We start from the raw sequence: 16,962 nt of genomic DNA, 5'->3' as shown, positions 1-16,962 counted from the left end.
GCGTTGAACTATCAATGCCAGGGCGCAGTAAAGACCGAGGCTTTCGTCCAATGATGGATAGAAGGATATCTTTTCGTTGGGTGTTCTTGGACGGACCTTGCCCCTTGCGTCATTTCAAAGTCGTTTCTAGAAAAGATACTAGAAATTAATTTTTTTGCATTTACTTTCGTTTGTTATTTCTATTTTAAGTTGCGAAGGCGTGGTAAAAGTAAAAGTTACAATTATTCATTTAGAAAAAAATGACCTTTTTTGGTACAAAAAAGAAGGATCTTTGGATTGATATCTAGATAAAGTCTCATTTTTATTACTAGGTATTGTTTATCAAGGTAAGTTTATAAAAGGAAATCTAAAAATATACTTTGTTACTTTATACCTTATTTAAACATTGAATTATTTTAATTATATATTTTTTTTCACAATTGTTTGATGAGTTTAGAAAAGAATTTGGAAAATATGGATTCGCACAAAAAATCATAACATTGTCAGAAGTCATATTCTTAGAATTCAACGACGTGGTCTCTTCTAATCCACGACGTAATCATGTTGAAGCATCCATACACAGAGCTAAAAGACTTATTCATCCGGCTAGAGCTTTCAAATTGAATCGTGAAGATGTATATTTACTTTGGTCAATGGATAGTTTGAAAAGATCAATATTTGAGCGAAATAGTGGTGGAACGGATATCCGGCAACTATCCGGTATCTGGTTTTGTTAAAATTTTCCTCCCAAAAAAGTATTTGAAAAATCACTTTCAGTTCTTGACAATTTTTTCGAATTTTGCAAATTTCACCGATTAAGTTTTAAAAATTCGTATAAAATCCATTTCATGGAATATGAGTATGAAAATATCCCAAAATGTTAATGAAAGTGTCCTCTTTCCAATAAACCAAGTCGTTTTGAAAAATAACTTTTAGTTTTTGAGAAAACAATATTTGAAGTTTTGATAAAACTTTCAATGTTGCAATTTTTATCGATAACTTTCAAAATTCGCTATAAACTTAATTTCTGGAAGGATCCTTGTGGAAATATCACCAATTATTAATTAAAGTATCCTCTTTTTAATGCAATAAGCCGTTTTGAAAAGTCGCTTTTAGTTCTTGAGAAATAAATTTTTGAAATAATCGACAATTTTTTCGAATTTTGCAATTTTTGCCAATTAAGTTTTAAAAATTCGTATAAAATCCATTTCTTGGAATATGAGTATGAAAATTTCCCAAAATGTTAATGAAAGTGTCCTCTTTCCAATAAACCAAGTCGTTTTGAAAAATAACTTTTAGTTTTTGAGAAAACAATATTTGAAGTTTTGATAAAATTTTCGATGTTGCAATTTTCATCAATAACTTTCAAAATTCGCTATAAAATTAATTTCTTGAAGGATCCTTGTGGAAATATCACCAATTATTAATTATAGTATCCTTTTTTTAATGCAACAAGCCGTTTTGAAAAATCACTTTTAGTTCTTAAGAAATAAATTTTTGAAATAATCGACAATATTTTCGAATTTCACAATTTTTGCCAATTAAGTTTTAAAAATTCGTATAAAATCCATTTCTTAGAATATGAGTATGAAAATTTCCCAAAATGTTAATGAAAGTGTCCTCTTTCCAATGAACCACCCCGTTTTGAAAAATAGCTTTTAGTTTTTGAGAAAACAATATTTGAAGTTTTGATAAAATTTTCGATGTTGTAATTTTCATCGATAACTTTCAAAATTCGCTATACAATTCATTTCTTGAAGGATCCTTGTGGAAATATCACCACTTATTAAATAAAGTATCTTCTTTTTAATGCAAAAAGCCGTTTTGAAAAATCACTTTTAGTTCTTGAGAAATAAATTTTTGAAATAATCGACAATTTTTTCGAATTTTGCAAATTTCACCGATTAAGTTTTAAAAATTCGTATAAAATCCATTTAATGGAATATGAGTATGAAAATTTCCCAAAGTGTTAATAAAAGTGCCCTCTTTCCAATAAACCAACCGATTTTGAAAAATAGCTTTTAGTTTTTGAGAAAACAATATTTGAAGTTTTGATAAAATTTTCGATGTTCTAATTTTCATCGATAACTTTAAAATTCACTATAAAATTCATTTCTTGAAAGATCCTTGTGGAAATATCACCAATTATTAATTATAGTATCCTCTTTTTAATGCAACAAGCCGTTTTGAAAAATCAGTTTTAGTTCTTGAGAAATAAATTTTTGAAATAATCGACAATTTTTTCAAATTTTACAATTTTCGCCGATTAAGTTTTAAAAATTCGTATTAAATCCATTTCTTGGAATATGAGTATGAAAATTTCCCAAAATGTTAATAAAAGTGTCCTCTTTCCAATGAACCAACTCGTTTTGAAAAATAACTTTTAGTTTTTGAGAAAAGAATATTTGAAGTTTTAATAAAATTTTCGATGTTGCAATTTTCATCGATAACTTTCAAAATTCGCTATGAAATTAATTTCTTGAAGAATCCTTGTGGAAATATCACCAATTATTAATTATAGTATCCTCTTTTTAATGCAACAAGCCGTTTTGAAAAATCAGTTTTAGTTCTTGAGAAATAAATTTTTGAAATAATCGACAATTTTTTCAAATTTTACAATTTTCGCCGATTAAGTTTTAAAAATTCGTATTAAATCCATTTCTTGGAATATGAGTATGAAAATTTCCCAAAATGTTAATAAAAGTGTCCTCTTTCCAATGAACCAACTCGTTTTGAAAAATAACTTTTAGTTTTTGAGAAAAGAATATTTGAAGTTTTAATAAAATTTTCGATGTTGCAATTTTCATCGATAACTTTCAAAATTCGCTATGAAATTAATTTCTTGAAGAATCCTTGTGGAAATATCACCAATTATTAATTATAGTATCCTCTTTTTAATGCAACAAGCCGTTTTGAAAAATCAGTTTTAGTTCTTGAGAAATAAATTTTTGAAATAATCGACAATTTTTTCAAATTTTACAATTTTCGCCGATTAAGTTTTAAAAATTCGTATAAAATCCATTTCTTGGAATATGAGTATGAAAATTCCCAAAGTGTTATTAAAAGTGTCCTCTTTCCAATGAACCAACCCGTTTTGAACAATAACTTTTAGTTTTTGAGAAAACAATATTTGAAGTTTTGATAAAATTTTCATCGATAACTTTCAAAATTCGCTATTAAATTTATTTCTTGAAGGATCCTTGTTTACATATCGTCAATTATTAATTAAAGTATCCTCTTTTTAGAGTTGCTTAGTTAGTTAAATCAGTATAAAAAAAGTTCGTTTTGTATCTTGGATCCAAATAAGTTGACATATCTTATTAGCTTTCTTATTAATTTCATTTTTATTCAAATATCGCAATAATGTGGCAATGGCTTCATGACTTCAGAAATGCCCCAGAAATTATATGACCATAATGGCCGGATAGATATACAAATCTATTTGGAAAATTTGTAAGATAATTTTGCTACTATATCAGAAATGTTCCACAAATTTATAGAAAACCCAATCTTAAGCTACTGCAGAATTTCGGACCATTGATAAAGCTATGGTTGGAGTGGGTTGGATCTAATGGCTGATTTTCATTAAGTATATAAAAAGGAAAGATTCAAGAGAATGACTTAAAAATGTGTTATAATGTTATAAATTGGTTATCATTATTTAAAATAGCCTATTTCAAAAACTAATTGAGATATTATCATGAAATAGAAAACAATTTAAAGCAAATTTATTTAGTGTTTAGTATATTGAAGATCATTTCTTCGAATCTTTAAATTTCGGAGTTATGACTTTTTGATTAAAACCTAGCACAACCTTAAACATAAATGTTAAGATAAGTAATCCTTAGATATCTCAAAAACTAATTGAGATATCGTTATGAAATAAAAAGCAGTTTACAGCAAATTTGATGAAGATTTAATTTACCATTAATAATTTTTTATTTTCCATAAAAATCATTGTTATGATTTTTTAAACCCAACTTGGCAAGTTTGTTTATTCTAAACTTTAAGAACAGATATTAAAAGAATCGTATCTCAAAAATTAATTGAGATATCATTTTAAAATAAAAAACAATTTAAAGTAAATTTATTTAGTATTTAATATATTAAAGATCATTTCTTCGAATCTTCAAATTTCGGAGTTATGATTTTTTGATTAAAACCTTGCATAACCATAAACATAAATATTAAGATAACTCATCCTTACCTATCTCAAAAATTAATTGAGATATCGTTATAAAATAAAAAGCAAATTTAATGAAGACTTAATGCACCATAAATAATTTCTTATTTTCCACAATCATCGTTGTTATGCTTTATTAAATCCAACTCTACATGTTTGGCTGTTATAAATAAAAAATGTAAATTTTAAAAAATCGTATCTCAAGAACGAATGGAGATATCATCATGAAATAAAAAACATTTTACAGCAAATTTGATGAAGATTTAATTTACCATTAATAATTTTTTATGTTCCGTAAACATCGTTGTTATGATTTTTTAAACCCAACTTGGCAAGTTTGATTATTCTAAACTTTAAGAACAGATATTAAAAGAATCGTATCTTAAAAACTAATTGAGATATCATTATGAAATAAAAAGCAATTTAAAGTAAATTTATTTAGTATTTAATATATTAAAGATCATTTCTTCGAATCTTCAAATTTAGGAGTTATGATTTTTTGATTAAAACTTTGCATAACCTTAAACATAAATGTTAAGATAAGTAATCCTTACATATCTCAAAAACTAATTGAGATATCGTTATGAAATAAAAAGCAATTTAAAGCAAATTTAATAAAGATTTAATACACCATAAATAATTTGTTATTTTCCATAATCATCGTTGTTATGATTTTTTAAATCCAACTTGGCATGTTTGGTTATTCTAAACTTTAAGAACAAATATTGAAAAAATCGTATCTCAAAAACTAATTGAGATATCATTATGAAATACAAAGCAATTTGAAGTAAATTTATTTAGTATTTAATATATTAAAGATCATTTCTTCGAATCTTCAAATTTAGGAGTTATGATTTTTTGATTAAAACGTTGCATAACCTTAAACATAAATGTTAAGATAAGTAATCCTTACATATCTCAAAAACTAATTGAGATATTGTAATGAAATAAAAAGCAATTTAAAGCAAATTTAATAAAGATTTAATTTACCATTAATAATTTTTTATTTTCCATAAACATCATTGTTATGATTTTTTAAAGCCAACTTGGCAAGTTTGTTTATTCTAAACTTTAAGAACAGTTATTAAAAGAATCGTATCTCAAAAACAAATTGAGATATCATTATGAAATACAAAGCAATTTAAAGTAAATTTATTTAGTATTTAATATGTTAAAGATCATTTCTTCGAATCTTCAAACTTCGGAGTTATGATTTTTTGATTAAAACTTTGCATAATCTTAAACATAAACGTTAGACTAACTAATCCTTACGTATCTCAAAAACTAATTGAGATATTGTAATGAAATAAAAAGCAATTTAAAGCAAATTTAATAAAGATTTAATACACCATAAATAATTTGTTATTTTCCATAATCATCGTCGTTATGATTTGTTAAATCCAACTCTGCATGTTTGATTGTTAAAGATATGGAATGTATAAATTTAAAAAAAATTGTATCAATAATAGTTTAAATTTTATAAGAAAAGATTTTTAGTTTTGAACAATAATTCTCAGGTTAAACTTATAAGGCCAACAGAGCTTAAAAGCTCTGTTGGTTCTGATTTTGAGTTTACTCAGAGTTCTCATGTCTTTAATCTATATAATTTCAAAAATAGTTCTTAGAAATTCCGAAATCGCATTTATACGTCTTCTTTGCTACCAATAACAAACTGTATTTTCTTACTCGCATAATATTTATCATTGTTGTAATTTATCTTGGTACACTTCTAAATACCTCATCACTGATGCATTTTTTACGTATTGCCAAGCTACATGAAAAATCGTTTATCATTTCATCTTTCACCATATTTTACTTTTACCTTTTATAATCTGACACTCTGCTTGTTATTTTCAAGAAAAGAACTTTACGAGAATTGTTTAATGTATTATGTTTCAAAATAAACTTAAAACGATTTATTTTAAAATATTAGTTAGCATTTAATTTTCTAAAAATGCTAAAAAATTTAAAAATCGCCCAATCTTTGTTGTGGATATTAATTAATGATTGTATCATGATTTATATCTCAAATTAAACATAAAACTGTCTATTTTAAGATAAAGTATAATAACCTTGGAGTCAATAATCAAGTTTCCCAGAAAAAAAAAGTTTGAGTAATTTGACATTTTGAGATTAGTAAACTTTTTAAATACATATTGTACAATATTTATGTGCGGGGACTAATTAATGAATTTTAGTTCAAATTAAACCCAGAATGACATATTTTAAAACAAATTATAATGGTTAATATTTAAATCGCCTAAAAAAAGTTGTTAACACAATTGAAATTTTAAGTTTTGCCAAAAATTGCAAAATTCGTTCAATCTTTGTTAATTAATGATTGCATCTCATGATTTATATCTCAAATTAAACGTTAAGCTATCTATTTTAAGGTAAACTATAATAACCTTGGAGTTAATAGTCGAGTTTCAAAGAAAAAAATTGTTAAAGTAACTATTTTGACATTTTGAGGTTAACAAAAAATTTAATAAAGTGTATAATCTTTACGTGTTTGAGTTAATTTTTTATTTATAACTTTACTTAAACTTAGATATATCTATTTTAAAAGAAATTATAATAATTTAGAAGATAACACTCAAATTTCCTAGAGAAAAAGTGTTAAAACAAAAATTTTTGAATAAATTCCCTTCCTTGTATCTAATCTTCGTGGTTTTCTTTTGTGAGTACATCCCAGAAATATATAAAAAAAGTACATTGACCCTTATGATATGGAACTTTCCAGAAAGATACATTCCTAAAATACCACATCTGTCTATTTAAAATTTAATCTGTGTTTAAAATATATTTTTGCATAACAAATCATATTTTTTATTAATTTTTTTAAAGTTGGGTCCTTTTTTGGGTGAATGCACCCTAAGAATCCTAAGAATGTTAAAAAAAAAGAATAGTGTATCGTTACGTCGACCCTTTAAACTTTAAACGGTCCTTGAAAAGAAATGGAACTTTCCATAACAAGTCCCAGACCCAATTTTTTTCCTAGAATAGACGTCGAAAACAAGTCCATTCTTGTTCTTTAATTTGAGGGAGAGTCAGAAAAAAATGGTTAAGGGGCACCACAAAGCGAAGAAAAAAAAACGACACCGGTGGTTTTTGGGGTGGATGGATAGATGGATGGTCGTCTGAGTCCTAACTTTTTCTTCTTTGACCTCCCCAGGCTTCGTCCCATTTTTGGGACGCGGTCACCACAACCTCTTCGAAGGTATATAAGGTCAACGACCAAGTAAAAACCCTCGTCGGCACCACACACACACTCACACTTACATTTAAAGGATTTTGTGGGAAAGTTATCGGCCGATTCTAGAAATGGAACCTTGAGCCGTTTACTTGGGTCTTTAACCCGGGATCCTCCTCGACGGAGAACCCAGACACGAAAAAGGATCGGGTGTCCTTTATAGAATTTTCGAAGTTCTCGAAGGTTCTTCCTTTCAATTCCATTTCATTTTTATTAATAAAATACAATTTCTTTTAGTTTTAAGGTTACTTTTTCAGTTATTATTTTTTAAGTTTCAATTTATTTTGATTTAATTTTGGTTTTTATTGAAAAATTGGCAAATGTAAAGACGAAGAGTTCGATGTCGACGTCGAAATGAAGGTTTTCGTTCGACTCGAAAAATGTTACGTAACTCAGGCCGAATCGTATTCAAGGTTACTACGCGAACTTGTCTGTTTACAATTCGCGATTTCACTTTCTATATTTAACTGTCTGTCGCAGAAGTGGCTCGATGAACACAACACACCGAAAAAAATCGTGAAAAAAATTTCCTTCAGAAAAAAAAATCATTTATTCAAAACAAATTTTGTTTTGAATAAACGATTTTCTTGAAGTATTAATCAAAAAAGCTATTAACATAAAATTTGGATTTTTTTTAAACAAAACAAAGTAATTTTAATAAAATTTTCCAAGTTGTATTATGTATTATGACTGTTAAAGGTTCACTGACTTTGGAAACTTGCGAATCGAGTCGTTTCGATTATCTCAGCTTTTGCTAACCGAAGCAGAACGCGTAACCAAAAACTGTTTAGATGGCATAACGTACTCTACATAATTAAAAAAACGCTATTAAAGTTGAACGAACTCCTTTTACACTTTACAAGAAATAAAAAAGGAAATGCCAATAAAAAAAATCAAAACAAACAATCTCATTTTTCTTCAACTTTGTTTGTTGATGTCCCACAAAAAATTAAGACCAAGACGCAATTTTATCGTCTTTGTTATTAATTTATAAAATACACTTTAATTTATTAAAGTTTGTTGATGTTTTCCTTTTGTTATTTTGATCTTTTTAAATTTAAAACATAAATCAAAATAATGCTGACCGACTTCTTTTTAATCGTTTTCGTGTTTTCTTTTGAAGAAATTTTAAACATGTTTATTCTTAAAACGAAATTTACCGAAAAAACAATTCTTTATCACTTTTAATTACTATTGACAATCACTTAAGAAAACAGTTTATCTGTGTAAAAAGAAATATTTTTAAAACGATTGAATTACCATCAAAACAACAAATCGATTTCTAATAGATAATATAATATAGAGAATTTTGTATAATATAATGGATGAGGCAAAGGACATTGTACCGAAAAGACCTTGTCACCATCGTCGTTTAACGTATGTATGACGTCAAAAAAATTCATATTCGACGTTTCGAAATAAATTTTTTATAATGATTCCAAGAACGATATAAATCAATTAATTAAAAATCAATAAATTAAGAGTGATCATAAGGTTTTTTCTCTTTAGAATAATTTTTCTTTAAAATTAAATTTAAAACAATAATGAATCATATTACTTCTTTATTTACGTTTAAATACTGATGTGGATTCCCAGTAATTGTTGATAAAATAATTTAAATAGTTTCTATTCAAACTGTTTGATTTAGAGTTTCTTCAAATATCTTTCAATATCCACCACTAGTGATGGAATGGATAGTGATTTTGCGAAAAAAAAAATCGGCATCCCCTTCGGCCGGATATCTGGTTATCCGGCATATCTATCTGGCCATTATGGTTATAATTTCTGGTGTATTTCTGAAGTGACCCTATTGATTGCCACATTATTGCGATATTTAAATAAAAATACAAATTAATACGAAAGCAACTCTAAAAAGAGGATACTTTAATTAATAATTGGCGATATTTCCACAAGGATCCTTCAAAAAATTAATTTTCGAAACAAAAACAACATCGAAAACTTCAAATGTTGTTTTCTCAAAAACTAAAAGTTATTTTTCAAAATGGGTTGGTTCATTGGGAAGAGGACACTTTTATTAACACTTTGGAAAATTTTCATACTCATATTCCAAGAACTGGATTTTATACGAATTTTTAAAACCTAATCGGCGAAAATTGCAAAATTCCAAAAAATTGTCGATCATTTTAAAAATTTATTTCTCAAAAACTAAAAGCGATTTTTCAAAACGGCTTATTGCATTAAAAAGAGGATACTTTAATTAATAATTGGTGATATTTCCACAAGGATCCTTCAAGAAATGAATTTTATAGCGAATTTTGAATATTATCGATGAAAATTGCAACATCGAAAATTTTATCAAAACTTCAAATATTGTTTTCTCAAAAACTAAAAGTTATTTTTCAAAATAGGTTGGTTCATTGGAAAGAGGACACTTTTATTAACATTTCGGGAAATTTTCAAACTCATAATCCAAGAAATGGATTTTATGCGAATTTTTAAAACTTAATCGCTGAAAATTGCAAAATTCGAAAAAATTATCGATCATTTCAAAAATTTATTTCTCAAAAACTAAAACCGATTTTTCAAAACGGCTTGTTGCATTAAAAAGAGGATACTTTAATTAATAATTGGTGATATTTCCACAAGGATCCTTCAAGAAATGAATTTAATAGCGAATTTTGAAAGTTATCGATGAAAATTGCAACATCGAATATTTTATCAAAACTTCAAATGTTATTTTCTGAAAAACTAAAAGTTATTTTTCAAAATGTGTTGGTTCATTGAAGAGAGGACACTTTTATTAGCAATTTGGGAAATTTTCATACTCATACTCTAAGGAATGGATTTTATACGAATTTTTAAAACTTAGTCGTCGAAAATTCGAAAAAATTGTCGATTATTTCAAGAATTTATTTCTCAAGAACTAAAAGTGATTTTTCAAAACGGCTTTTTGCATTAAAAAGAGGATACTTTAATTAATAATTGATGATATTTCCACAAGGATCCTTCAAGAAATGAATTTAATAGCGAATTTTGAAAGTTATCGATGAAAATTGCAACATCGAATATTTTATCAAAACTTCAAATGTTATTTTCTGAAAAACTAAAAGTTATTTTTCAAAACGAGTTGGTTTATTGGAAAGAGGACACTTTCATTAACATTTTGGCAAATTTTCATACTCATATTCCAAGAACCGGATTTTATACGAATTTTTAAAACTTAATCGTCGAAAATTGCAAAATTCGAAAAAATTCTCGATCATTTCAAAAATTTATTTCTCAAGATCTAAAAGTGATTTTTCAAAACGCCTTTTTGCATTTAAAAGAGGATACTTTAATTAATAATCGAAAGTGACAACAGCGACAGTTCTGTTAGTAATGATTGTGATCATGAATTACAAGCGAAGAGAAGGAAACTAGATGAAACTGCAACAAGAGATTTTATATATCGTATTGGGATTGTTACAATGAGGTTGCTAATGATAAATCAAGTTGTATTCAATGAAAAAAGTTGTATTGGGGTTGAACTTGATTATTACGTGCAGTGTCCAACACCTAAAAGAAATACTAATTCCTGTGAATGGTGGAGTACTAAGTAATAGGTTTTTAATATCCTGCCAAAGCCGGATATTTGGTAACTATCCTTTATCCAGCCGGATTTTAAAAAATGGCCGGATACCGGATAGTTGCCGGATATCCGTTCCACCACTAATAAATACTATTCCCCAATGAATAGTTTATCATAAAAAAAACCAGCTAAAAAAGCGTTGTTATTCTTTGTTACAATTTTGTTATACAATGCATCTTACAATTAGACGTGGAAAGATATTGATTTCCTCAACTCCACGATATAATCCTCTTGGTGTTGCCTCCATCATCACCAGAGCTAATTGGTAATCCAATATCGAAAGCCATCGAACTCAGAGTTTCAGTTCTTCATCAGGAATACTGAACAAAATCAGAGTAAATACTGTTCCAAGTACTTCACTTACGATATCAAATGAGCAACAGCCAACCCAACTTGACGTTCTCTGCAGCAATATCTTCAGCTCATATAGATTCATATAGATTTCAGCAGCTCATCGTATCTGTAATTAAAGACTTTGATATCTGCTTGCATAAATTTGTAAATTTGCAACAATAACGTGTCCAACATACTTCTTAAATTTCTATGTCCTACATATTTAAACATTAGGCTGACAGTAAGTTGGACTATGGAGTCAAATAGCGGCATCCATATAATGAATGTATTAATATTAATAATTCAATTCCTTCCATTAGTCATACTTTTTGAAAATATGCATTGTATATGAAGGAAGAAGATCTCCACATACCTAAATCGTTTTTTTATCCATAAGGTGACAATGCAAAAATTGTAATGCGTTTTGACGAAACTAGAAGCAGTGGACTCCGAAGAGATGGACCAAACACTGTTATGAGTAACAATAAAACTTTAGATGCAATGCAGAACTTTATTGAGAATCCATATACATCTTCACCCAGAACTGCAAAAATACATGATACAAGCTTCTCTTCAATTTTGCGTGTATTGTATAAGAATAAAATTAAACCATAGAAAATTCAAATAATACAAGATCGTAGATTAGAATTTGGTGAGTTAATGATAGAAAAAATTGCGACTGAAGAGAACTTCGTTAACAAGATATATTTTATCGGAGCAACCTTTAAATTGTAAGGAATGTAAATCGGTATAGTGTAAGGTATTGTAATGATGTAAATTCCCACTAGATGCGTGAAAAGCATACTCAAAGATCAGAGTTACTCATTTTGGCTGCATCGGCTTCTCAATGATAACGTTTGGATTTTCTGAACCCCAAATACGTCAATTTTGTTTATTTATGAATTACAATAATTGAACATGTGCTACACTAAAATGCAAATAACTTGCAGTTTAACCTCACTACTTCAAACGCAAACAATTTCTCAGCGAAGTGCTGAAGCTCCTGTCCCCAAAAATAAAGCATATAGTTGGTCATCACGCGACATACAACTCAAAAGTAATAATTGGAATGACATGGAAGGAGCGATGTTTAAACAGACTCCCTTGTATTGTTTTGAATGTCTATTTGATATACGCCGCTCAAAAAATTAAAGTAGGAAATGCAGTGCTTCCTCGGAATTTTGATGTTCAGTGTTATTGTATCTAGGAGACAAATGTATGGGGAGAATGCCACTGACTATGGTATGCCTATTGTTTCCAACACTTGGTCTAGAAACCGAATGATAAATTTGCTAAAAAAAATTCACTGGACACTCATATAAACAATTTATACATGGAAAGCCCATCCGATGGGGCTACAAGTTTTGGGTGGGAGCAACTCGATTGGGTTATATCATATGGTGTGAACCCTATCAAGGGAAGTCTGGAAAGAATATGAGCCAGCACAGAAAACTTGGATTAGGCGCCAGTATAATCCTGCAATCTTCTTCGGAAAATTAACAACCAGGCACCCTTGTTGACCACTTGTTTTTTGACAATTTTTTTACTTCGCTACTGTTGATTGATAAGCTAGGAAAAAGAGCATATAAGGCGACTGGAACAATAAAGGAAAATTGCGTATCCAAATGTCCTTTGCCAACAAACAAAGACATGCAAAAGTTGCACTGAGGTTCCTACAAATTCAAATCCACAAGAGCTGAAGAAATCATAGTTTGCAAATGGCAAAAAAATAAAATGATAATAGTGTTGTCACAGTAGCATCAAAGGCAAAAAGGCAGAAACCCAATATTTTATTTCTAGATCAGACATCAGCTCCTCTCTACTTGACGAAGCAAGAATCAGGCAACTCCTGGAGCTACTTCCTTCTTACAGCTATGCGACACCACGTGTTGCAACTGATTAGTGGTTGTTTTTTTTTTAATTTATATTATTCTATGGAAATTACTAGAAGAATACAAATATCAAATTAGAAAATTGTGACAAATAGCAACCAAAAAAAAATTACTCAATCATTTCAATGGGAATTAGTTAATTATTAAGAATAAGAACTTGCTAAATCAAGTGAAGACACTGAGGCAATATTTCTTACTATCAGCAAAACAGCAACTTTGGGTGTATAACTTTGGAATATCATTAGGTAAGTTAGAAACACACCAAGGAAATAACATCCAAGGAATGCATCAATTTTTTGAACCACTATATCAATATCATAATAAGTTCGAAAACGAAAACAACCGTTTTGGCTAAAAATGGATGGTTCGCTAATATAGTACATCCTTTCCCAGAAGCTGGACGTAGTTTTATGTCCTGCGAATATGCCTTTAGACTTATTGAAAAAAATATGGAGAAGAAAACCCAACACCAAAAAAAGCCCAAAACCTCATTTCACATTAAATGTAGTTGCTATACATTGAAAAATGGTCATGTTTAGTTAACAAGTATGGCTATAGCTATGTTTATGTGATATACACATGTGAAGGGAAATGTGGATAGAAGTTGCTTGCAAACGACATTGATGAATGATGCTTATGGAGTCAAAGATCCCAATAATGTGTACTTGTCATACCCTTCATTTGGATTGGAAACTAATTCATAGCTTTACTTATGGAATTCCGACAACAATTCTTTTAAGTTTATATCAATTTCTAAGTCTTCTGGCTAAAGACTCGCTTTTTGCAAAACCTTAGAAATTTTAGCCAGATTTTAAAAATACTCAGTTTGCATTAAATGTGAAACTATTAGTGTCAATGAAAGTCTTCTGTAAACTTGGCTCTTATGTTATTTATTGTTTCTAATCTGCCAATATGTCTGAATGATCGTGTTTAGTGACCTTGAGCGACAAATGTACTACATATTTGTTTTTAGCGCAACATGGTGCTATATGTGCTATGAAAAGCAACACTCTATATCATTTGGTAGTGTTTGTGTAACTCAATTTTTTTAGAAATCTTAGTGTATTTTTTTTATAATACAACGTCACTGACTGAATAAGATCATTTCTGTAACGCTTGATATTTTAGACTGTAATCTATCGTATAAAAATATTGCACCTATAATCTTGGATATGTTTTCAACATAATTAAATTTGTGTCACAAGTTATTACAATAGATTACAAAGTCAAATATTCTTTGATTTTATCTTCTTTAATCATATATGTGTATTGCCATTAAACCTAATTAAATGATTATTAAAACAGCATACAAATAGTGAAATAATAAAATAAATTTTATCATATGATTTCGTTATATTATCAATTTTTGCTTAAAACATTCAATTACATTTAACATAATTAACTGTTTAATATTGTTTAATTGTGTAAATAAATTGTTTGATTATGTTATGGTTGTTATTGAAATTAAGGCGTTTGATCCTTCTCAAAAACGCCAAGTCGTACGTTTCGAAATCGAAAAATTTCGGTTTTGTTTGATTAATTTTTAATTTTGCAAGTTAGCGAATACAAAACGTGCGACCCACTGCGACGTTTTTTTGTCAGCTTAAAACTGTCGCGAGGTGCCTATTAAAAACCGTCTTTTAAAAATGTGTTACTACCTACTATAACCGATTGCATAATTTAGGTTTTGTTATTAATTTAGTTTATTGGGTCAATAGTAACTATTTAAATTGTTCTGAGAGTTGAATACTAATCGATTATCTGAATTTTGTATAATAAGATTTTTTTTTAGAAAAATAAATAGTTTTTGAAACAATGTGATGAATTTTAATGAGAATACAAACATTTTTAATTAGTCATTAAGATTTTGCAAGTACTTACATGTTTCCAGTTGTTTCTATATAAACCCAAGGATGATTTTCATTCATGTGGACTGAATGTAATTAGATAGACCTTTACACTTTATTTCATTTTAAGGTTACAAATTGTTCTAGAAAATAAATTTATTTTTATTTTTTTTCAATCTTTACTTACCTTCTTTTAAAATAAAGTCGGTTATTGCATTTATCACAGAATAATTTGATCTGATTAAGTCTCCTTCAGAGTAAATTCTACATTTGTGAATATGAAGTTAATATTGAACGAAGTATAATAAGTAAAATAAAACAGAAAAAAAAAAGCTTGGAATAGATTCAGAAAAACAAAAACAGATACAAATCAGGAACTGTATCGATGGAAGAGGCAGGAAGTAACACAAGCCGTAAAAGCAGCAAAGCTGGAAATTTGAAAAGATTTTTGAAGGAAGTTGAGCGAAAATTATATAAATCGAAAACAGTTCTGAAATCTGGTCAATAGGCTAAAGGGGACCAATACAAAACAAAAACGAAATATAAGGAATCAAAGTGAAGAGTTGCAAACTACCAGCAAAACCATACCAAAACATGGAAGGACTACAACGCAGGAAGATTTAGAGAAGCAGAGAAGGAAGAACAGAATACTGAAGGAACATAATCTCGAGAGGAAGAAGTGGAAATATCGGAAGGAACTCGAAATGGAAAAGAAGCAGCCGAAGATAACATCTACCAAAACCACTAAAACAAGGGAAGCTTGGGAGAAGAACATATCGTGCAAATCTACAAAACAGGAGAAATTAGTTGCAAAAATTACAGGGCAGTTTGTTTGAGGCCAGTGGCGTTTGAATTTGAACAGCTTACAAAAACGAACTTATAAAATGTAGTAGATGGACACTCTACCTTCAATGACTATAGCAGGTTCTAAACATTTGGAAAGGCATCATTTCCCATAATTACGAAGAGTACAATAGTTTCGGAATTGGACAGCGTACTTGGACAAAGGCAAAACGTTTTATTATTTATCAATTTTCCGATGTTAGATTTTGCAAATATGTCGCTGTGATCTTTTTTGCCGTAGACCCAATGTATAAAAATTTGCTGAAGATCAGCTGCAATACAATTCAAAAAATTCCACTTACGGGAAAGCTCTGCAGCTCTATTTAAAAGATTGTCTGTCGTTGGTACCGGCATAAGAATAGGGGGAAGACAGATAAATGTAGTACCAAATTTTTGTACAGTACCAAAGGTTTGTGGTGGTACCTTCAAGAAATGCTATAGCTTCATGATGCCATGGAATATGAGTGAAAGTTAGTATTCAAAAAACTTGAGGTTTAAGTACAATTCATTTTAATTAACCCTTTATTACATGTTTCAGAAGCACTTCAAAGATACCTAGGTCAAGTGCGATATACATGGGACATAAGTTGCGACGAAGATGACATAATTACTACGAGATGCTATCTCTCTCCCACAATATTCAAGATCTATATCCACTCAACCCCAAAACATTGAAAAAGGAAATTCAACCCGATGGGAATATGGATAGGAGACTGCCACATACACACCATGATGTTCACGGACGACCTAACAGTTTTCAGATCTTCAGAAGAAGAATACAATAAATGGGGCTTGGAAATGAACAAAGATAACACCCAATGTATGGTAATTGGAAGAATGGGAAAGGACGTACAATTAGAGACCGGCATAATAAAACATGTAGACCAGTACGAATAATGAGGAAAGTTGGTAGAGAAAAAAAAGCGATAAAGGCAATGCATTCGATTCTGTGCAATAACAACCTAATGATACAAGCAAAAAAAAAATTGTTAAGGCCATTATAGAACCATTAATGACATGATGTATGGGTCAGAAGTGTGGGT

This window comes from Onthophagus taurus, chromosome 2, assembly GCF_036711975.1.
Source record: "Onthophagus taurus isolate NC chromosome 2, IU_Otau_3.0, whole genome shotgun sequence".
Classification (NCBI taxonomy): Eukaryota; Metazoa; Arthropoda; class Insecta; order Coleoptera; family Scarabaeidae; genus Onthophagus; species Onthophagus taurus.
The sequence above is the reverse complement of the archived record's forward strand: the minus strand, read 5'-3'. Positions refer to the sequence as shown.